Raw genomic sequence first — 24,249 nt, forward strand, 5'->3', positions numbered from 1 at the left:
AGATCTACATTATTTTTATATTAGATTGATAACATTTGTCAAGTAGAATTGTAAGGTCTCAGCGTAAGGCGCACCTTGTATGACAGATACGAGGCCTTGTCACTTTTGTATAAGAGTTAGCCGTTGTACGAGAGAATGTGTTATGAAGTACGTGTGACAAGTCGAAAACGGTTATTAGTACCTGTGTCAACAGGTATTTGCCTATTAGATAAAATGTGAATTAGATGCCACCCCCCGTGTGACTCGTCGAATTTGAATATACAGCCGTATGACAGGTCGTATCCGTATGGTAGGCTGCACACTGCAAGTCTAGATTAAATGAAAAGTCGCTCTCCTATAGAAGGCCGTTCCGGTATTGTGCATACCAAAAGCACCTTTTGAGAGTCACTCAACCCTAACATTACATATCTCTTCAAAGAGAATACATTAACTCCCAGATGACACTACCAGTGGCTGTTTCGGATCCTGTTACACCTACTCTCCTTCTCTTCCCGTTTCTCCTCTCCCTTCTCTTCCTCTACCTGCTCGGAAGCACTGGTTGGAGCCCGCTGGCAGCTCTCATGAGCTACTTTGTGTTGTGTAATTTAAGTAACTTGTATAGTGCATGCTCTTTTTAAATGTTTTTGTGTTGAAGGATCGAAGTTAGTAGTGGTCCATTACACCATAAAATTCATTGGCCCAGTCGGACAAGTGATTCAGTAGATCGGCTGTTACAGCTGGTACACTGAACAAGTCGATCCACTGACTTATTCAGCCCGCCGGGCTGGACTACTCACTCGGCTAGCTGGTCTACTGGGCCGAACGGTTCACTAACCATGTCAGCAGTCGGCCAATCAGGCGCGGCTTTACTGTTTGTGTACATTATACAAACACAACCGCCTCCTTGTTCCGTATGGAATCCATATTAAAGCATAATGTATATACAAGACCAGTAATTTATATATATATATATAAATTACAAGCTTCAATCTTATATAAATGGCTAACAATGTATATAAAACACTTAAGAATGGTTTGCATCGGAACTGTACTCTTGCAATTAACAAATTCCTTGAACATTTTCAGACATAAATTTCTATATCAAGTTCTCGGCTGTGTTGTAGCACAGACATCCTTAGGTTGATCTTGCTGATATAAGTAAATGCATATATGATATATATTTATATATGCACATATGTATTATATAAACATAGATAATAGTTGTGTGGAGGACGCTTGATGAGGACAATTGAAAGTCTTAAATCTGTAAATGAAGGGTAGGGAACTGATGTACTGCAGTGTCTGTGGTTATTAGCCAGTGTAGTGAGGACTGAACAATGGGTACAAGACCACTGGAGAGCTGTAAATGTAATCTTACTGAGTGTACTCTAAAAACCACCGGCAATCAGAAGTGTAAAACCAGAGATTAGATGTTAAAAGCCACAGGAGTCCAATATATGTAGTGGAAAAATCCACTGGAGATTGTGCAAATGTAGAGCCTAGTTCGAGGTTCTTTAAGAATTTTAACCTGTCCTCTCCTTGAGTCATATCTTAATGCCTGCAGTTCCCCTAGGCGTGGTATGAGCCCTTCGGGCTTGGCTCTCCAATGAATATCATGCATGTTTTGAAAACTACACTGTACCAGCATTTGTTTGTAGCTTGTATATTGAACCCCTGTGGATTTTATACGTGTGAAAACAGGAGCATCAGGTGTTAAAAAAAAAGTGACCAACATACGTTGGCCTCTGCTGTTTTACATATGTAATTGATCGCAGGTTGTGTAATAACGTACCAATCCAGTTTTGTAAAAAAAAAAAAAAAGTTCGAAACGTCCAGTAGACGTCACAGGTACAGTGAAGTTGTACGGTACGTGGTTATTGTACAACACTGACGAGCCCAGCAAAGCCTCATCTGCCTCGCCATCAGCTCGTAACCTCCAGTTTTTTTTTATGCACAGGACATTTAGAGGTTGAGTCTCACCCTGAACATTACACTAATATCTACGTGTTTTATGTGAAGTGTCATATATTTATATGTATTTTGACAATAAAACATGAAAAAGTGAGTGACATACTCATTTGTCCTAGATGTATATAATTTAACTGACATTTTGGAACCAGTGTTGCCTTTGTGATTAAAAATAATAGTTCCCCTTCAATTTTGTGCAAAAATCCCATTTTCTATAAGGTAAGTGCTGTATAGCCCTTGTGGCTTAGCGCTTTTTTTTTTTTTTATTATAATAATATGAGGTAAGTATTAGTTTCTCCTCCAAATATATTCGTTTTCTCTAATGCAAATTTTCCCATTTTCTGTTACAGAATACTAATATATTTGGAGGAGAAACTATAATATTTTTATCATAAAAAATGGGAAAAAAATGAAGGAACTATTATAATCATAGAAAATAGGAAAAATTTACATTACAGAAAACGAATATATTTCGAGGACAAACTAATATTTTTGATCACAGAAAATGGGAAATTTTTGCATCATAGAAAATGGGAAAAAATTGAAGGGGAACTATTATAATTTTAATCATAGAAAATGGGAAAATTTACATTACAGAAAACGAATATATTTCGAGGACAAACTAATATTTTTAATCACAGAAAATGGGAAATTTTTGCATCATAGAAAATGGGAAAATTTTCATTACAGAAAACGAATATATTTCGAGGACAAACTAATATTTTTAATCACAGAAAATGGGAAATTTTTGCATCATAGAAAATGGGAAAAAATTGAAGGGGAACAACTATAATTTTAATCATAGAAAATGGGAAAATTTTCATTACAGAAAACGAATATATTTCGAGGACAAACTAATATTTTTAATCACAGAAAATGGGAAAATTTTGCATCATAGAAAATGGGAAAAAATTGAAGGGGAACTATTATAATTTTAATCATAGAAAATGGGAAAATTTTCATTACAGAAAACGAATATATTTCGAGGACAAACTAATATTTTTAATCACAGAAAATGGGAAATTTTTGCATCATAGAAAATGGGAAAAAAATTGAAGGGGAACTATTATAATTTTAATCATAGAAAATGGGAAAATTTTCATTACAAAGGACAAACTTTTATTATAATTTTAATCATAGCATCATATATTTCGAAAAACTAATATTTTTAATCACAGAAAATGGGAAAATCATAGAAAATTGAAGGGGAACTATTATAATTTTAATCATAGAAAATGGGAAAATTTTCATTACAGAAAACGAATATATTTCGAGGACAAACTAATATTTTTAATCACAGAAAATGGGAAATTTTTGCATCATAGAAAATGGGAAAAAATTGAAGGGGAACTATTATAATTTTAATCATAGAAAATGGGAAAATTTTCATTACAGAAAACGAATATATTTCGAGGACAAACTAATATTTTTAATCACAGAAAATGGGAAATTTTTGCATCATAGAAAATGGGAAAAAATTGAAGGGGAACTATTATAATTTTAATCATAGAAAATGGATATTTTGCATCACAGACAATAAACAAATTTGCAAGGACATTCTTTTTAATCACAGAATATGGAAAATTCACAGAAAACCATCTGGAGGAGGAATTATTTTTATTGATAGAAATAGGAATTATTTGTATCAAAATTTTTATATTTGGATGATTATAATTAACTAAATACTTGGAGGAGGAACTAGCTTTCTCAGAAAATGGGGAACTTTTGCCTAACACTTACAAAAAGGAACTATTATATTTTCATAGAAAACGGTCCTTTTCACACGCTATCATGGAAAAAATTAAATAGGATTATATTTTGAACCTGAAAATTGGAACTTTTTAGAATTACAGAAAACATCGAGGGATAATTTTCTCTAGATTATAATTAAAATCAAGCAGTACACCCATAAGGGTACATATCAAATATTTTTTCATATTACAGAAAATGAAAAAAAACTGTATATACTTAAAGCATAACTACCGTATTAATAGAAATGGAAAAATAACTCTTCTTGAATCACAGAAAAATGCCAAAGATTTCAGCGTGAAATATAAATTTTAGTTTAAGGACTTGTAAGTCCGCTAGGTCCACCAGTTTCTTGGATCACCTTTAAGCCAGCAACATCCACCATTTATGGGACGAGGAATTCTATCAACAGCAGGAATTGACTCCAAACTTTCCAGTATTGTGTTGGAGCAGAGCTGCATTCTCGTGGAAGCTGGAACTTGTGTGATAGCTCATGTATGCCTGGAATATAGCGGAAGATGGTATAATGTCCTTGGGTAACCCATCCTAATTGTCAGTTTCACAGAGTTTGCTGCTCCTTTATTAGTTGGGCTAAGACGAAAAACTATAAATATAAGAGATAAAAAAAAAATCTGCCGAGCGAACTGAAAATTGCGACCAATCTCTGCGTGACTTATTTAACACAGTCATATTTCAACTGTGCGAGGCGCTATCAACAGCCACCCATTTGACAGTTTTCACAATGTCATGTCTGCCCCTACCCAGCCTAGTGACTTGTCCTACCTCATAACCATAATTTTTGAGGGGTGAACTGGTGCTAGGGAAGAGCTTCGGTCAGACTGACCATAAACTCCAGAAGCGGGTCATCATATGTTTAAGACCAGCGTCCTGTTTCCTGATAAATCTTACCTAACCGTAATAGCCAGTTCTCAGAACTATTCAGAAAACCTTATAAAAGTTCCCTTACACTTCATTAACGCTACCTTCCTTCCCATAGTCAGACACCATCCTATAACAATTTGCCCTCCCTCTCCACAACCAGTGATGCAACCACCCTTTACATTCTCCCTCCCCCCCAGTTTCCACAGAAAATTATCCACTTACGCTAATTAGCAACTGAGGTTACAACACCCCTCAGAACTGGCTGTTAGGACTGTGTTCCCGTCCGAGTGCCGTCACACAGTCTATATATATTCGCAGTTATACATATATGAAGCCTAGAACACAACTTTGCGAATATTTCTGGCATGGGAAAATTCTGTCTGTGCAAGCTACGAGCTGCTAATTAAGCTCCGAGTTCATTCATTTTGAAATATATCAATATATATATATATATATATATATATATATATATATATATATATAATATATATATATATTTCTTTTGGTTTATATAAATTGGATTCCTTATAATTAATAAAATTTGAGAAGAATTTGATACATTAGACAAGTAAAACATCTTAATGCTTGGGTAGAGTATCTGTTGTGTTTCACAGAGTCGAGTGTTGTAACGTGACTGAGGTGTAGTCTTGCCCTTTTATGCCTTCCTGTTGACGTTTTATTTGTATAGTTCCTTGATAATGTAAGAAGTCACGAAAACGCTCGGAATTTCACTATTTTATCACCTGTTTACTGTGATCTTTATATATATATATATATATATATATATATATATATATATATATATATATATATATATATATATATAATTAGTACTGCACGAGTATCAACGTTTCGGTGAAAATTCAGTTACCTTCAGGAATTCTCGGGAAACAAATACTAGCAACTTAAAGAAGATAAAGCAATTTACACTGACAGATTAAAATAAAAAATAGGCTTACCTCTCATAAGGTACCTGCTTTTACTAGGAGGAAAAATATAACAGTGAATTGTGCACCAGAACGTCAGGGGATGGAAGAACTATTTTAAGGCGAAGAAGATTGAAGGCAATAACACTGTCATGAAGTTCAGATTTAAATTTCCAGTTCCCTAAGAATCTCTCTAGAATGTCCTAGCTGTAATTTTTAAATTCCTCTTCCCCTATATTATGACTGATTTCTAAGAAATAAAGTGATTTTACTAGAGGCGAGAATGTTCTCGATACGAGTTCTCCAAGTTTACAAATTTTCAAATTTTAGCTCTAAAACTTAGGAGAGTTTTCCTGAGATTTTTTAAAGTTTTTTTTTAAAGTATGTGAACTAATATGCTATTAAAAACAGTGGAGATGCAATTGTATCTTAAAACCGGAAGTGATTACCTATCTAAAGTATTGTTTGCAAGTTTTATAACTTACGTAAACGTGAAAAGCAAGTGTGATGCGAAGGATGTCCTTAGGGACTGTAACCAGAGGTACTTGGTTTCTCATCTGAAGGAATTCAGCATCTGAAAGGCAACGGATAGAAATTTTAACATTTCCAGGAATTTTCACATTAAATAAACACCAATTAGGCCAAAATAAATAGAACCTATCTTTATGGTATTCCCCATTAATATACTTACAAAGAGAAAAAATGTAGACCTATTCCGGTGAATAAGAGTTTACGGAATACTGTACTAATAAACCTTTTAAATGTTCAATATTGACATCAATAACCCGTTTTCCCTTCCTACATTGAATACATTTTGTGCTTGAAATTTAAATATTCCATAATTCTCAAAACGCAGAATAAAGAACATTTTTTTTTTAATAATTAAAGACTTCGTCATCCAACCAGATTTCAAAGAGAAGCCCAGTTTATGCATTGTGAAAAAGTGAAAGATGAAGGGGGTATACTAATTCCTGACTGGTGTCCAGTTACAGTTTACTCGCATAACAGTAGCTGAGAGTTGCCTCAAAATCCAATTTGAGGTGAATGCGTGTCATGAAGTAATAATGCAGACGCTGCTGCTGTATTCTTCAGAGGAGCCTTGCCAGGAACTGCAGTTCGAGCTTCAATAATGCTCACTAGATAACCTGCCTCGCCTCTGGGGAAAGATTTCTTCTGAAAGAAATGTTTTAAAGAGTTAAAAAATCTGAATTTATTATGAAAATTCACAAATAACCCTCGCTTAGGAAACTTTTGACGACGTTTCGCACCGACTTAGACCCTCCAGGACCTGACAATGGTCCAGGGTGGAGTGAAACGTCGTAAAAAATTTCTCTCCTTGGCACGGGTTATTGGTGAATTGTTTCAGTCATGGTATTCTGACTTTCCTTCATTAAAATATTTAATCGAATTTCACATGCAGAATAAAATCCTCCATTAAGAATTCTTGCTAAACGTCTGTACAAGAGCTGAGCCCGTTAAGTGTCACATACAGCTTGGAAAGCACCCAAGTCCTGTCCAAAGGGAGGACAGGTTCAACTCCTTGGATGAAGAGCCTCTCACTGGCATGAAGGAAACTCCCTAGACGGTAATCCTCGCAAACGACATTGATAAACCGAGAAAATATATTGAAACATTGATCTATATTATATAATTACGAGATATATGCAAGATAAGCCACGGGGGGTGAAAAATCTTTAGCTCAAGTACCTTCGCACTTCTCAGTGCGTCATCAGGAGCTATGCAATGTTGCAAGGCAGCAACAGAAGGAAGGGAAGTTCTCAGAGTAGCGCAGTGCGGGTGTGTCACCGGCCGTAGTCTCTCACTCTCAGAATTCTGAGAGGCTGCGGCCGGTGACATACCCGCACTGCGCTACTCTGAGAACTTCCCCTCGTCCTGTTGCTGCCTTGCAACATAGCATAGCTCCTGATGGCGCACTGAGAAGTGCGAAAGTACTGGAGCTAAAGATTTCCACCCCCGTGGCTTGTCTTGCATAGTTAAGATCGCCTGTCTGCAATTGTTTGCATTTATATATATATATATATATATATATATATATATATATATATATCCTCCATGGGGAAGTGGAACAGAATTCTTCCTCCGTAAGCCATGCGTGTTGTAAGAGGCAACTAAAATGCCAGGGGCAAGGGGCTAGTAACCCCTTCTCCTGTATATATTACTAAATGTAAAAGGAGAAACTTTCGTTTTTCCTTTTGGGCCACCCTGCCTTGGTGGGATACGGCCGATGTGTTGAAAGAAAGATATATATATATATATATATATATATATATATATATATTATATATAATTGGTCAGTTAACAAGAACTCGTTTAAAATTAAGTCATTTCTAAAATTTTGTCTTATACGTTTAAAGATATATTTTTTCATTCATGTTAATGTAAAAATTAATAATTTTGTATCAAAAGAAGCTTAGAAAACTTAACCTTATTTTAACAAGCGCAATTTAATTTAGCCTAATCCAATTAAATATATTGTAGATAAGTTTACAATAATTTAATAAACACAATGAAATATTTTTTTTTTCACTAGGATCAGAATGATTAAAGAAATTATTGCATACACAAATTTTCGCTAGCCTTATTCGCCAACAAAAGCGTTGCTATTTAAGCCTATTCGGCACGACATGTGTGTGCGCGCGTGTGTGTGTGTGTTTGTTTCTCCCCTCTCCTATTTGCGTTTGCTATGGTCAAGTCTTGGCTCCAGACACAGCTTTCTTAACATTCTAACCTCTAAACTTGTGTCGTATCTCTTAGAACTATGCTATTTTTTTTTTTACTTTTATATCTAGTATATTTCACTGCCCTACTGCTCTTATAAAAAAAAGTACTTCGTAATGTCCCTTCGGGTCATTGTACGTTTGCGCGCTCTATTTGTACTCGCCTGTTTGTGGTTGATGTTGAGTCTCTGTTCCTTGCTCCGCTTGTCCGTTACTGGGCATACTGGTGTTGATCTGAGGATCATGTTTACTTTCTTAACGAGTTTTGCTTCCTTGATTAATTTTTGCTCGCTTCAGCTTGTCTCGTTAGTGTGGTTACTTTTATCTTCAATACTTTTGCTAGATCATTTTCGTTTCTCTGGACGTGTTTGGATTCACAAAATTTTTGACTGACTACTTTTACTCATCTTGGTATGTTGATCAACTGGACGTCTGAGTTCATTTCATTTTCTATTGTTTTAAGTTCAATTTCTGTATTTTTTCTCTGCCAGTTTGTCTCTCTAGATATCTATATTTTTCCTTCTCCACATTTTGATTTTAAATCCTCCTTCCCTTTCTATCTCTCTCTCTCTCTCTCTCTCTCCCTCTCAGCCAACGCATCTAAAGTGGCTTGTGACATTTCTCCACGATTTGATTCACTATAATTTAATTTGAGCGCTTCCAGCTACAAATGATTGGATTATCCGTCTGAGCTTCTAGTGTTCCATGGGCTGTTATGTAGGGAGGACGGAGAAACTGCTGCTGCTCATTATAGTCATTAAGAACCGAGTAAAATTGCAGGGGTCAAACAGCGCCTTGTGAAAGTGTAATGACTACGTTTGACGAAGAAGAGGTAGCTCCATTTTCTTGCATCAAGAGCCTTTAACCATTACTCAGACACCCCTCTTCAAGGGTACTCGTGCTCAGGTGATCTGCCTCAAGCGTTGCCAGTTTTCCCAATTAGTGGTTGTATACTTCACTTACTTATTGGGTTAAGACGCTGTATTAATTCTACAGATTCGGCGCTTTCTCTTTTTAATAAATGAAGACTAGAAACCACCTATTTGTTGCTATAGGAACATAACATATTCCACTTCGTACCAATAGGTTTTTACAAATGCGTAGATATACGAGCACAAACGCGAACGCATATGCACACGTGCGTAACACACACACACACACACACACACACACACACACACACACACCCTCCCACTAATGCGAAAATCCGTTAGGCAAGTCGCGGCTGAAGAATTTTTTCGAGCATTAGTGAGGTAACGACCTGAAACGACCTGTTGCTGGTCGTTATGTCCAATTACGATCTTTTGCTGGCCACTGTATTTATGGAACGACCTCTTATTGGCCGTTATATGAAGGCTATGTCTGTGTTGGACATTATATATAGTGTATCACAGAATGTAGTTTGCTAAAGTGTTTGAAGTCGATGTATTGTAGTCAGGTGAACCTTGACTCATGCTTCACTATATACCTCACTATGTACCTCACTATAACCTTAACCACACCCATCAATAAAGCCTTCACCACACCCCTTACTACACCCCATCACACCTAATTACAGGCCTGACCACACCCCTCACTATAGCCATCATACCCCTCACAAAACCCCTTCACGCCCCCTCACTATAGCCCTCATCACACCACTCCTAAAACCCCCTCACCACACCCCTCACTGTAGCCCTCATCACACCCCTCCCAAAACCCCTCACCACGCCCCTCACTATAGCCTTCATCACACCCCTCACTATAGCCCTCATCACACCCCTTCCAAAACCCCTCACCACACCCTCACTATAGCCCTCATCACACCCCTCCCAAAACCCCCTCACCACACCCTCACTATACCCCTCATCACACCCCTCACTATAGCCATCACACCCCTCCCAAACCCCCTCACCACACCCTCACGATAGCCCTCATCACACCCCTCCCAAAACCCCCTCACCACACCCTCACGATAGCCCTCATCACAGCCCTCATCACACCCCTCCCAAAAACCCCTCACCACACCCTCACTATACCCCTCATCACACCCCTCCCAAACCCCCTCACCACACCCCTCACTATAGCCCTCATCACACCCCTCCCAAACCCCCTCACCACACCCTCACGATAGCCCTCATCACACCCCTCCCAAAACCCCCTCACCACACCCTCACTATAGCCCTCATCACACCCCTCCCAAAACCCCCTCACCACACCCCTCACTATAGCCCTCATCACACCCCTCCCAAAACCCCCTCACCACACCCTCACTATACCCCTCATCACACCCCTCACTATAGCCATCACACCCCTCCCAAAACCCCCACACCACACCCTCACGATAGCCCTCATCACACCCCTCCCAAAACCCCCTCTCCACGCCCTCACGATAGCCCTCATCACACCCCTCCCAAAACCCCCTCACCACACCCTCACTATAGCCCTCATCACACCCCTCCCAAAACCCCCTCACCACACCCTCACTATACCCCTCATCACACCCCTCACTATAGCCATCACATCCCACCCAAAACCCCCTCACCACACCCTCACTACACCCCTCCCAAAACCCCCTCACCACACCCCACACTATAACCCACAACACACCCCTCCCAAAACCCCCTCACCACACCCCTCACTATAGCCCTCATCACACCCCTCCCAAAACTCCCTCACCACACCCTCACTATACCCCTCATCACACCCCTCACTATAGCCATCACACCCCTCCCAAAACCCCCTCACCACACCCTCACTATAGCCCTCATCACACCCCTCCCAAAACCCCCTCACCACACCCCTCACTATAGCCCTCATCACACCCCTCCCAAAACCCCCTCACCACACCCCTCCCAAAACCCCCTCACCACACCCTCACTATACCCCTCATCACACCCCTCACTATAGCCATCACACCCCACCCAAAACCCCCTCACCACACCCTCACAATAGCCCACATCACACCCCTCCCAAAACCCCCTCACCACACCCCTCACTATTGCCCTCATCACACCCCTCCCAAAACCCCCTCACCCCACCTTCGCTGTGGTGGGAGAGGCTTGACTGCACTAATGAACCTGTCTGTCTTGTCATCCCTGAGCACTCAAGATATTTCCTCTAAATGACACCTTCCTAACTCGCCTTCTCTCCATAACTTGTATATATGTCGTGCCGAATAAGTAAAACTGGTCAATCAGCAAGATTATATAATCATGGGGGAGCGCTAAACCCATAGGATTATATAGCGCATATGGGGGGGGGGGATGGAAGGTATTCAGACTCAATTCAGGTAACCGGAGCACAAATCCAATTCCCTTGATCAAGAGCCCCTCACCAGCGTCAAGGAACCCCCCTTGAGGGGTTAATTAGCAAAACTCATTTAAAATTAAGCCCTTTCTAAAATTCTCTAATTTTTTCATTTATGTTAATGTAAAAATTAATTTGTACCAAAAGAACCTTAGAAAACTTACCTAATTATAACAAGCGCAATTTAATTTAGCCTACTCCAACTAAATATTAAAGCCAAAATAGCAACTTTTGCCTATTCAGCACGACACACACACACAGACATATAATGTGTAAGGGACATATCTTTGATAGGTTGTATATAGAGATCTTAATGTGAATCTAGAACACAAAATATTTTGGGCTATGCAGAACTCAATAGGAGCACTGTTAGGCAGATTATTATTATAATCAAAGGAGAAGCGCTAAACCCGGAGGATTATACAGCGCCTGGGGGGGGGGATGTGGAAGGCATTCAGGCTTAATTCGGGGAACTGGAGCACAGATCCAATTCCCTAAATCAAGAGCCCCTCACCAACATCAAGGAACCTTCCATGAGGGGACTGTAAGGCTTTTAGCTCCCAGCGGGCGAAATGTAGCCTCAATATTTTAACGATGCAAATGTATTTACCTAAAGTGATTGTCTCTATATTTTTGTCATTTATGCTCTCAACCGACAGAAATCCAGACGACACACACTTTCGTTGTATACATAACATATATCTGTATTAAATTCTATACATTTGCCAAGATATTTACGACTATGGATTAAAAGCCAATTCTGGTAAAGTCAGGGTCCAGTGCTTATCTTTCCCCTCCAATGGACGTGGAATTTAAGGTCTGCAGTGCCAACTCGCTTGGTTATACTGCAGCTTATGCTAGACTCATACACATTGACTAAATATTAGTTTCCCCATTTACTGTTTCTGCCAAAATGCTTTACTTCTAAATTTTTCACAATAGGAATATGGAGAAGCACATCCTGACCAACAGTCGTTCAGCATCCCTTAGCTTACGTAGGTCACACAAGAAAAATAATAACCTGCTATACATGACAGTGAAAAACAAGAATGCACATATGTGAACTCCTTCGTTACTCTTCAGAGAATTGTTAAAAATGTACGAATACGTTGAAGCATTCTTTTCACAGTTTTTCTCTGTATATATATATATATATATATATATATACATTATATATATATATATACATTATATATATATATATACATTATATATATATATATACATTATATATATATATATATATACATTATATATATATATATACATTATATATATATATATACATTATATATATATATATACATTATATATATATATATATACATTATATATATATATATATACATTATATATATATATATATACATTATATATATATATATATACATTATATATATATATATATACATTATATATATATATATATATATATATATATATACATTATATATATATATATATATATATATATATATCGAGCCAAATAGGTAAAACATAGGATTTTGGCTTAAATAGCAATGGTCTTCTTGCCGAATAAGGTAAGCGAAAATTAATTTCGCAAAAATCATTCTGAACCTAACAAAAAAATTTATTTCATTGTTTATTAAATTATTGTAAACTTACTTTAAATATATTTGGATGGATTAGGCTAAATTAAACTGCGCTTGTTATAAGGCTAAGTATGTTTTCTAAGGTTCTTTTGGTACAAGATTATTAATTTTTGCATTAACATTAATGAAAAAATATCTTTAAATGTATAAGAGAAATCTTTAGAAAACTTAATTTTAAATGAGTTCATGCTAACTGACCAATTTTACCTATTCGGCACGATATATATATATATATATATATATATATATATATATATATATATATATATATATATATATATATATATATATGTCGTGCCGAATAGGCAGAACTTGCGATCTTGGCTTAAATAGCAACGCTCATCTTGCCATATAGGACAAGTGAAAATTTGTGTATGCAATAATTTCGCCAAAATCACTCTGAACCTAACGAAAGAAATATATTTCAGTGTGTTTTAGTATTAAATTACTGTAAACAAATCTAAAATATATTTAGTTGGGTTAGGCTAAAATAAATTGTTGTTATAATAAGGTTAGGTAAGTTTTCTAAGATTCTTTTGGTGCAAAATTAAATTTTTTTACATTAACATTAATGAAAAAAATACATCTTTGAACGTATAAGAGAAAATTTTAGAAAAGACTTAATTTTAAATGAGTTCTTGCTAATTGACCAGTTTTACATATTCGGCACTACATATATATATATATTTATATATATATATATATATATATATATATATATATATATATAGAATAGTTTGTGGGGTGAGTTGTGCCAAGGACCTTTCCAAGTTGGCTCGCCGCGCGTCACGTGTTTAAACAGTTGTGGGATCTGATAGTGAGGTGCCGACCAGACCCCTTATATAGCTTCCTTGGATGCTTTACTTTCATAGTTCCTTGATAATGTGAGTAGTCACGAAAGCGCTTGGAATTTTTCTATTCTTTCAGAGTGGTTGTTTTGCATATTCTGAAATCACCTGTTTACTGTGATCTTATTGCATATATATATATATATATATATATATATATACACAACAGAAGCAAATCAATCATTAAACTTACCCCTGTGGCTATTTGTGCGCGCGCGTACATGTATACACATACATACGTATACGTATATATTCTAGGATAGATCTTGTCTGGATGAGGGTGTATAACGCAGGTAAGATAAGAGACAACACAAGTCTCTGGTTCGATGCAATCTGCGGAGAGTACGAGAGTTTGTGTCCAGCGGCGGGGAAGACAGAGACAAGAACGAGGAGGGTGAAGGACGTACGAGGGAAAGATTGTGACAGATGAAGACAATATAATAAAGAAAGAATATCCAAGGGTGACTGGGTGATACCAGGAAACACTTTAATGAGCTAAGGACAATCGTTCATTCCCGGCATGTCACGTAATAAAGAACTAGTATCATTAGCAGTTAGTAATAGTAGAAATAGTAATAGAAATGTTAGTAACAAATAGTAATAGAAATAGTAATAATAGTAATAGTAGTAGTAATAATAGTAATAACAATAGTAATAATAATAGTAATAACGGAAGTAGTAATAGTAATAACAGTAATAACAGTAATAATAGCAGTAATAATAATAGTAATAGCAGTAGTAATAATAGTAATAGCAGTAGTAATAATAATAGTAAAATAGTTTCGAAAAACACAAATTTTAAACGGAAGGGAATGGAATGTAATTAGGTTGGAGCAAAAGATAGGGCAGCGCCCATTACTCAGATCAAGAGCACTTGACAACTTTCAACGAGCTCCTGTTAGAAGAGAAAAATTTAATAAAGGATCTGTGAAGATAATCTTTTAAAACGCGCCTAACACACGCCTCATACTCTCCAGTTAAACTTGTGAACACCTGAAGACTTCTTTCTAAGACCTCTTTGGTTTACTTCGCCCCCCCCCCAACCTTTCCTATGAGTGACCTCTATAACATTTGCAGTCCAAATGTGGGGGAGAAAAATAGAAAATCACGAAACAAGAATGTAGGGATTAAACTACAGTTCTTACATACGATACGAGCAAGGCATCATAATTATGTACAGCTCCCGAACGAGGACAAGGCATGCGAAATCGTATTAAATTTAATACATGTATCTTGGTGACGAACTGGTGAAGAAAAGACAGGTTGCAACACGAGCCTTTGCTTGAACAACTTTAATTTTGTGTCTTGCCTATGAATTAAGGCAAAAGTTGTCCCGGTGAAAGCTTATTCCGCAACCTGCGTCTTTTTTTCAATATTACTCAATACTAGGAACAAGAAGAAAAATTAAGCGTATAACGCTCCTTGAAGAGAGAACGGGAAAGTGGAAGGCAAGACCTGAGGGATCAATAACAGATGTCTCAGAGTCCCATGACCAAGTGATAAGCAGCAGAGAAACGGGAGACATATATGCCAGAGATGAAAGAAGCATCCATCGCATCCAAGTGTCTAGACAGACACAAAACATGGCAGGGTTTACAAACTCGTTTAGAAAATCTAAGACGGCACACACAAAGGAAACAAACAAATGTTCTAGGACTTAGACGCATACCGCACCAGTAGCAACAATCTCTCTCTCTCTCTCTTTCACACACACACACACACACACACACACACACACACACACAGTTCTTAAGCAAGCAGTGACGTAGGCTGAATAATCTTGTGGTTACATACGCTGGATGAAACTGCATTGGAAGAGACTCAAAGGCAAAAAATTCCTGTAAAAAAAGTAAAACACGAAAGGACTCGAGCAGTTTGTAATTAACAAACATAATTAAAGGTTTATATGAGAGGTATAACACAGTCACCACTAACACATTTAATTAAGAATTATTTTCAGGAAAATGAAATTTGAACTAGTGTTACATTGCTGGATTTGTTGCATTTTTTGTAATCAGAGAGAAATGCTACACCTGTAAAATGGAAGGGAATCACGTATTTCGCAGAGAGGACATTTCTAATTCCCTGAAACAATAGCCTTTTACCGATATCAGTGAATCCTCCATTAAGTGAGTGATACATATTTAATATAACTACAGAAGATATCGCCTGTTCATGATATATAATGGAAGAAATCACAATAAAACGCGAAATTGCAAATATGTAAAAATACAACAGTGAAAACAGTAAATAAAGCATGAGCGCTTTCATGTGCTTGCACATACGTCTTCAGCAATGTGTGTAAGCACATGAAATATATGAAGTGTGTCTCAGCACATGAAAGCGTTCAGGTTTTATTTCCTGTCGCTCTTTAAAAAGGTACATAAATGCTTGCGGTAAAAGAGACTACCACTCAGCTGCTCTTTGATGCACAAGCAACACAATCACTCCTTCAAAAAAAAAAAAAACGGCAGTGAGAATCATACAACAACAACAACAAAAATAAAACGTAACGTATCATATCCGGCCAAGAAGATACGAACAAGCATCACTTTGAATACAAATCCCTACGAGAGTTTATAAGAACAGCAAAAGAACCAGAGCAGAAGCATCGTTGAAAATAATGAGTGTGGGAGAGACTGAAAGGCTGGGCAGGGTGAAGAGAGGAGATGGGAAGGTGAGGAGTGGAGATGGGAGGGTTTAGAGAGGAGATGGGAAGGTGAGGAGTGGAGATGGGAGGGTTTAGAGAGGAGATGGGAAGGTAGAAAGGAGGAGGCACAAGGAGAAAATTGGGTATACCTAAACCCTTATCGCAGAGAAAATTTACATTTTTTGATTCATAACAGTAAATACAGTTTAACGAGAAAAAGTAAAAAATCTTAATGTAAAGAATAAAGCCAATAATAATAACAATTGCGTGATAGTTTCTCCTCCAAAACATCCAAAAAGACAAATTTCGAAATGTAAATATTATACAACAGTATAACGAGTATAAGTAAAAAAAAAAATTCATCAAGGCACTTCAAACCAGATTCTCATTTCATTACGCAATTATCAGTCATTGCGGGATTTGAAAAACTGACAAAACTAACAATAATTGGGCAAATTAAAATCGGAATAGGCTTTTGTTGCAGTAAAGAACTTAATAGACAGTAAAGAATCGCTTGAATCAACACTATTTTTGCTGTTGTTTGAAGTTACCACAACAGACCTCGCTCAATTAATGATCGTGTAGTTCATGTATTTTTTTTCCACTTGTCGCCTAATATTGCAATTATGAAAATAGGAGAGCTAGCAGAATAATTCTGATTATTGCTAGCAATGTTATAATACATAAACTCGCCAGACATGAATCATTTTAAGGAAAACATTTATATGGTGTAATGCTGGCAATAACGATGAAGCCTCATTGTAGGATACGTTTTTATTGGGACAACGTTTCGCTCTTTGTAGAGATTGATCATGTTCCACTCAACAAAGCTTTTATGCAATAAAAGCTTTCGCAGCGTGGGTCTTTCCTATAAAGTATGCCGGTAATACTCATAAAACACGCATTAAATTTCACCACAAAAGGCTTTGAAAGGTAAGTCCGGTATCAAAGAGGAGCTGAGAGGGCATTTTAAATAATCGCACCTCCAAATATCCTGAGGAAGCCAAGTGACACCCCTTGGTGATGATCACATACCACTTAGCAGAGGAACCCAATGATTTAAGTAACCTGAAATACACAGAGGAAACTGGTCTTCCCACGTCCATTCATTCAGAGAACTGGTATTCTCCGACGTCCTCCATTTCCGGTACCCAGAGGAAGCTGGCATTCTCTGATGTCCTCTCATCTCAGTATCAAGAGGGAGCTCAGTACACATTCTGCTGTTCTCACCCTCCAGATTCCCATGGAGAGACGGATAACACTCTTTCGTGTTCTCCCCTCCATAAAATTCTATTCATACAGAAATTCAGGTTCCGAATATGCCATGGAAAGAGCTCTTACGCTGGATACATTGCGAAAATGGAATAATGATTTCTACGATGTATATTTATATAACTAGGATATATATTTTTTTAAATTTCACAATGTTTTCATGTAGAATATCAACATATCAATAACCGCTTGTTCAAAAAAAAAAAAAAAAAAATCCATTTATTTGCGCAACCAAATAAATTATTTAAATTCAGAGCTTTATATATTATAAATATTACACACACACACACACACACACACACACACACACACACACACACACACACACACACACACACAACGTTCCAGAATTGATTTGCCTTTCATAGTGACCCAGATATTGTACATAAAATTTCAAATATGACTAAAAATAAAACGCCTCTAACATCTGAAACATCTCAATATTCAGTAAAAACAAGTCATTTGGTAATGTTGAATCTACTCTTCCCAAGCAGGAAGAAAAAGTTACTCACTTGCATAAAGGTCATCCCATGACACTGGGCTGTGAAATACGATGTGGATTGTAAGCAAAATGATGGTAAATACTGTATGTAGTAATGTCCGCAGTTAACTTAGTACAAAATGGCAACAATAAAATGCTACAGTAACATGGCCTGGGAAATATAAAGACCCGATACATACTTAATATTCGTGTATATCTGTAAAAATAAAAGCCTGGATAGAATATAGACGTCCGTGAACACCTGTATTTTAAGCATATTCCACATTCACAAAAGTTTCGAAGAACGTAAGTCTAAAAATACTGATCACATTTCTTTTTCACAGCAGAGAAGACAGTGATAATGTCCAAGACGTCTGCATGTGGGGACACAAGCTCGCGAGGTTTCCCAAAAGAAGGCTGCTTGAAATTGAGGCGTGAGGTGCGCATCTTGAATTTCTATTTTGATACAAAGATCTGGACAAGGAAGAGCTCGTGTGTTCGTACGATAGATGTTTGTAAAGCTGGCGTTGTGTCTAAGTTTCTTTACTATCATTTCCAAGGTTTGTGTTAAGACATTGCCCACAAAAGCCATTCTGTGACTTAGCACCCTCCAACATGACACATTCTGACAACAGTTATCTCAAATGTGAAGAGTCATTCTACAATACAGGCTGAAATTAAGACATGTGCAACATCTGAGTATCTTTATTGTAGACGTTTGGCTATCCAGTGGCTTTATCAATACAAATTCCAGGACATGAAAACAGTAGGACTATATACAGAAGATGAGGTAATCAGTCCCTCAACCTAGGAGTAGGTTCGAAGAGCACCGTAGTCGTGGAGATTCTGAAGCAGAAGCAAGGCGCTATTATTATTATTATAATCAAAAAGAAGCGCTAAGCCACAAGGGCTATACAGCGCTGCAGGGTAGGGAAGGAAGCAAGGGAATTGGATGGCAGAAGGGAGGGGGGATGATCAGCAGGTTACAGAAAACAGCGGGGCAGGGGATAGTACGGGGGTAGAGGGTAGCAAGAGATTCAAGTAGAAAGGGCTGAAAGTATCAGAATTTGTGAAGTAAGTCAGTCGTTGTCAAAAAGTCAATGAGAGAGTCCGGATGAAAGGTGGGTCCATCAGCGAGAAGGGAAGGTAAAGAGAGAGCAGCGGGGCGAAGACGACGACAGAGGTAAATTCTGCGTGCTCGTTGATAAAGTGGGCAGTCCAACAGAATGTGGCTGACTGATAATGGAGCTTGGCAATTCTCACAGAGAGGAGCAAGACGCCTCTCCATGAGATATCCATGAGTAAGACGAGTATGGCCAATGCGAAGACGGGAGAGAGTAGTCTCCCAACCTCGACACTGGTGATAAGAAGACGGCCAGTAACCTATACTCGGTTTAATAGACTGAAGTTTGTTGCCGAGCATAGTAGACCAACGTTGTTGCCAACGGGTGTGAAGGTGGGAAGATATTACAGCAAAATAGTCCGTACATGGAATACCTCTATAAGAAACTGGTAGGTCATGTACTGCTGACCGCGCAGCAGTGTCTGCCTGTTCATTGCCCTGTACGTCAACATGACCAGGGACCCAACAAAAAACAATATCTTTATGCTTAGTAAAGATGCGGCGTAGCCAAAGTTGGATACGGAGGACTAAGGGGTGAGGTGTATCAAATTTTTGTATAGCCTGTAAAGCACTAAGGGAGTCTGAGACAACCACAAATGATGACACAGGCATAGATGCAATACGGATAAGTGCTGTAAGGATGGCATATAATTCAGCAGTAAAAATACTAGCTGAAGATAGTAAATGCCCTTGTACGACGCTGTCCGGAAACACTGCTGCGAATCCTACGCCGTCAGAAGACTTAGAGCCATCTGTGTACACAGCAATGGCATGAGAATGAGAGTGAAAGTGGTCAAGAAAAAGAGAGCGGGAAGCGACCGTAGACAGTTGGGCTTTCGAGCAAGGGAGGGAGAAAGAACAGACTCGAACAGCTGGAACTTCCCAGGGGGGTAGGGAAAAGTGAGATGCTACATGTACATAGAAAGGTGGTAGTTGAAGAGAAGACAAGAGCGAATGAAGGCGAAGAGAGAAGGGACGGAGTAAGCAGGGGCGGCGAACAAATAAAGAATGTCTACTAATATCAGTGACCATTCTATAAATGGAAGGATTGCGGAGATCATGAGAGCGTACATAGTAGCGCAGGCAATGGGCATCACGGCGATCGGATAAGGATGGAACGTTCGCTTCTGCATAGAGGCTTTCGACAGGGGAAGAGCGAAAAGCACCAAGGCATAAACGTAATCCTTGGTGATGAATGGGGTTAAGGCTAGAGAGAGTAGCAGGAGATGCCGCTGAATAGATCTGGTCACCATAATCAAGTTTCGATAAAATAAGGGTGGAATGTAGGTGAAGGAGGGTTCGACGATCAGCTCCCCACGAAAGATGAGCAAGGGTTTTAAGAAGGTTCAGCCGGCTGTGACAAGTTGCCTTCAGAGAGGTAATGTGAGGTTTCCAGGATAACCTACGATCAAAGAGGAGGCCCAGAAACTTGACTGTATCACGTTCAGGGATACGTGAGCCATAGAGGTACAAAGGATGATCGGAGATGACAGAGCGTCTAGTGAAAGTGATTTGGTGGGTTTTAGTGCTGGAAAATTTAAACCCATGTGTGGTGGCCCAATTGGAAACACGGTCGACTGCATGCTGGAGAGAAACTGTAAGGAGGTGACAGTCAGCGCCTGCACAGGCAATAGCGAAGTCATCAACATAGAGTGATGACCAAATATTTGATGGAAGACTAGAGGCCAAATCATTAATAGCAAGGAGAAAAAGTGTTGTGCTCAGAACACATCCCTGGGGGACACCTTCAGCTTGGATAAAGTCCGGGGAGAGCACATTATTAACCCGAACACGGAAATGCCTGTCAGTTAAAAAGTTCTTAAGGAAGGATGGTAGATTGCCTCGAAGGCCTAAGGAGTGGGCTTGGGCTAAAATATTATACCTCCAAGTTGTGTCATATGCCTTCTCAAGGTCAAAAAATATGGCAATAACTGAGTGGTTATTCGCAAAGGCATTACGAACATACGTATCCAAGCGCAGTAAGGGGTCTATGGTAGAACGTCCCTTACGAAAGCCATATTGACGAGTGGAGAGACTGTTGTGTGTCTCTAAATACCACACTAAACGTCTATTTACTAGACGTTCCATTACTTTGCAAACTGCACTGGTAAGAGCAATGGGACGATAGTGGGAGGTTTCATGTCCCGTAGTGCCTGGTTTGCGGAAAGGGAGAACAATGGCGGATTTCCACAGCTGTGGAAGAACTCCTTGTGACCAAATAAGATTGTAAAGGCGTAATAGGACTGCAAGGGCTGACTGATGTAAATGTTGTAGCATACGAATATGAATGTCGTCGGGCCCAGCTGCCGATGATCGACAAGCTGAGAGTGTTGCCTCCAGTTCTTGAAGTGTAAAAGGCACATTATACTGTTCTTCTCTGAGAGAAGAAAAGTCCAAGGGTGCTAACTCTCTGGCAGACTTTGAGGAAAGAAATGAGGGGCATAGATGGAGTCCCTGAGAAATACGGACCAGATGATTGCCAATTTCATTGGCAACATCTAGTGGGTTTGCTATATCAACACCGGCAACCCGCAGAACAGGAGCCGGGTCAGGAGAATATTTACCACTCAGTTTTCGTACTTTTTTCCAGACTGCACTCATAGAGGAAGCAGAGGTGATGGTGGAGACATAATCTCGCCAGCAAGTGCGTTTAGCGTCACGGATGACACGGCGAGCGATCGCACGCTTCTGTTTAAAATCAAGGAGTCGCTCTGTGGTTCTATTGTACCGGTACCTGCCCCATGCAGCGCGTTTCAAACGTACTGCACGAGCACAAGCAGGAGACCACCAAGGCACGCATTTCTGAGAATGCCTGCCCGAAGTTTGGGGTATAGAATGAGAAGCTGCGGTGAAAACGGAGGACGAGAAGAGGTGTAAAAGCTCATCGATGGAGGACGAAGAAGGAACCTCTTTAAAAACAGTCAGGTGTGAGTAAAGGTTCCAATTTGCCCGATTAAATTGCCAGCGTGGGGTGCGAAGAGGTGGCGAATATGAAGGGGAAGTAAGAATGATTGGGAAATGATCACTGTCATGTAAGTCCGGGAGAACAGACCAAGTAAAGTCTAATGCGGCGGAGGAAGAGCAAACTGAGAGATCGATGCAAGAGAGAGTATGAGTCCGAGGATCAAAATGGGTGTGAGTACCTGTATTTAAAACATGGAGGGGGTGGGTGGCAAGAAAAGCCTCTAACTGAATTCCACGGGAATCACAGTGAGACCCTCCCCAGAGGAAATGGTGGGCATTAAAATCACCAAGTAACAGAATCGGTGGCGGTAATGACGAAACAAGGAAGGCAAAATCCGGAATAGATAATGCCCGAGAAGGAGAGAGATATAAAGAACAGAGCGTATACCACCTATGTAAGTGGATACGGGCTGCTGTGTAATGCAGCGAAGTATGAACAAATAGCTGATGGTACGGAATATCAGTGCGGAGAAGAAGGGCACTTTCATTAAAGGTCCCATCAGGAAAAGGATCTGAAGAATACAATAAATTATAGCCTGAGATGTGAGAAATAACAGCAGAGTGTAATTTTGGTTCCTGTAAGCAAACACCAACAGGGGCAAACTGGGAGAGTAACATCTGAAGCTCACCCCGATTACCCCTGAGGCCGCGTATATTCCACTGTAAAAAGGCCATGATTGGCAATGATAAAGATACTTGAAATCCGCAGGTAAGGGTTCCTACGGACTAGAAGGGTTAGAAAAGTCCACATGCGGAGGCAGTGGAAAATGTTCAAGCAGCGAAGGAACGGTGCGCTGTGAAGAAAGGAGTTGCGCAGATGGAGCAGAGGAGAGAGAAAGAGCGGAAGGTGGATCAGTGTCCATTGATGGTTTGGTCTCTGCAATATATTCAGAGATTGCTTCAAGTGTTTCGGAATTCAGAGATGTCGTATGGGAGACAATATTGGGAATGGTAGGGGGAGGATGAGTAAAGATTGGAACTGTATTGGACTGTACCAAGGTAGGGGGGGGCGAAAGGGTGGAGGGAACTGGAGAAGCGTGGCAGGGGACAGAAGAGACAGGAACCTGGGAGGTGGCAGAAGAGGAAGAAACTTGGGAGGGAACAGGGGAGGAAGGTACATTACGAGGAGGAGGGTGAACCTCTGCACTTGTAACTGAGCCAGTGAGAGGGGAAGAACTAGGGACAGAGACAGGGAGGGTAAAATGAGGAGGTGGAAGATGGGTAGGAGGTGTTACCGGACCTTTTTTTGACTTTTGAGAAGTAGAGGGACGATTGGGAAGAGGTGTCGTACGAGGTCTCGTCGATACTGAGGCTTGTAAGAGAGAACTCGAAGAAGCGAGATTAGACTGAGGCGTTGAAGTAGGGACGTCTGAGCCGAGGACAGCAAAAGGATTAGATACAGGAGTGATTATGGGAGAGGTAACCACAGAGGTGGGTGTAGAAGATGGGATACCAGAAGTGGGGGGACGTTTTGAAACACGGGAATAAGAAACACGTGGGAGTCTCCCTTGGAGGCGGAGATGAGAAACTGCCATGGCATAAGGGAGACCTTCTGTCTCTTTGAGGTAACGGATTTCCCGCTCGTTTAAATAGACCTGACAACGGCGAGAGTACGAAGGGTGAGCCTCATGACAGTTAAGGCAAGAGGGAGATCGATTGCAAGACGTATTAGAATGGTCATCGGCACCACAGACTGGGCATTCGGCGATAGATCTGCAATATTTCGCTGGATGGCCAAATCGCCAGCAATTTCTACACTGTTGTGGTG

The 24,249-nt window shown here is 39.4% G+C and overlaps 1 long non-coding RNA gene across 5 annotated transcripts in view; it reads right to left on the bottom strand.

Annotated features, from left to right (window-relative positions):
* Window positions 1–3,492: 3,492 nt before the first annotated feature.
* The window catches only part of LOC128699366 (uncharacterized), a 98,650-nt gene continuing 77,893 nt past the window's right edge, over window positions 3,493–24,249 (bottom strand). For 4 of the 5 annotated variants that reach the window (XR_011393701.1, XR_008408589.2, XR_008408590.2 and 1 more), the window contains 2 exons: window positions 5,990–6,078; window positions 3,493–4,197 (listed from right to left, as the gene is read on the bottom strand). This is a non-coding gene — a long non-coding RNA (uncharacterized lncRNA). Of the gene's footprint in view, window positions 4,198–5,989; window positions 6,079–6,487; window positions 6,675–24,249 lie in introns of those variants that run through there. The other variant, XR_011393702.1, reaches the window with a different exon arrangement.

Source organism: Cherax quadricarinatus, chromosome 61 (genome assembly GCF_038502225.1).
Source record: "Cherax quadricarinatus isolate ZL_2023a chromosome 61, ASM3850222v1, whole genome shotgun sequence".
NCBI lineage: Eukaryota > Metazoa > Arthropoda > Malacostraca > Decapoda > Parastacidae > Cherax > Cherax quadricarinatus.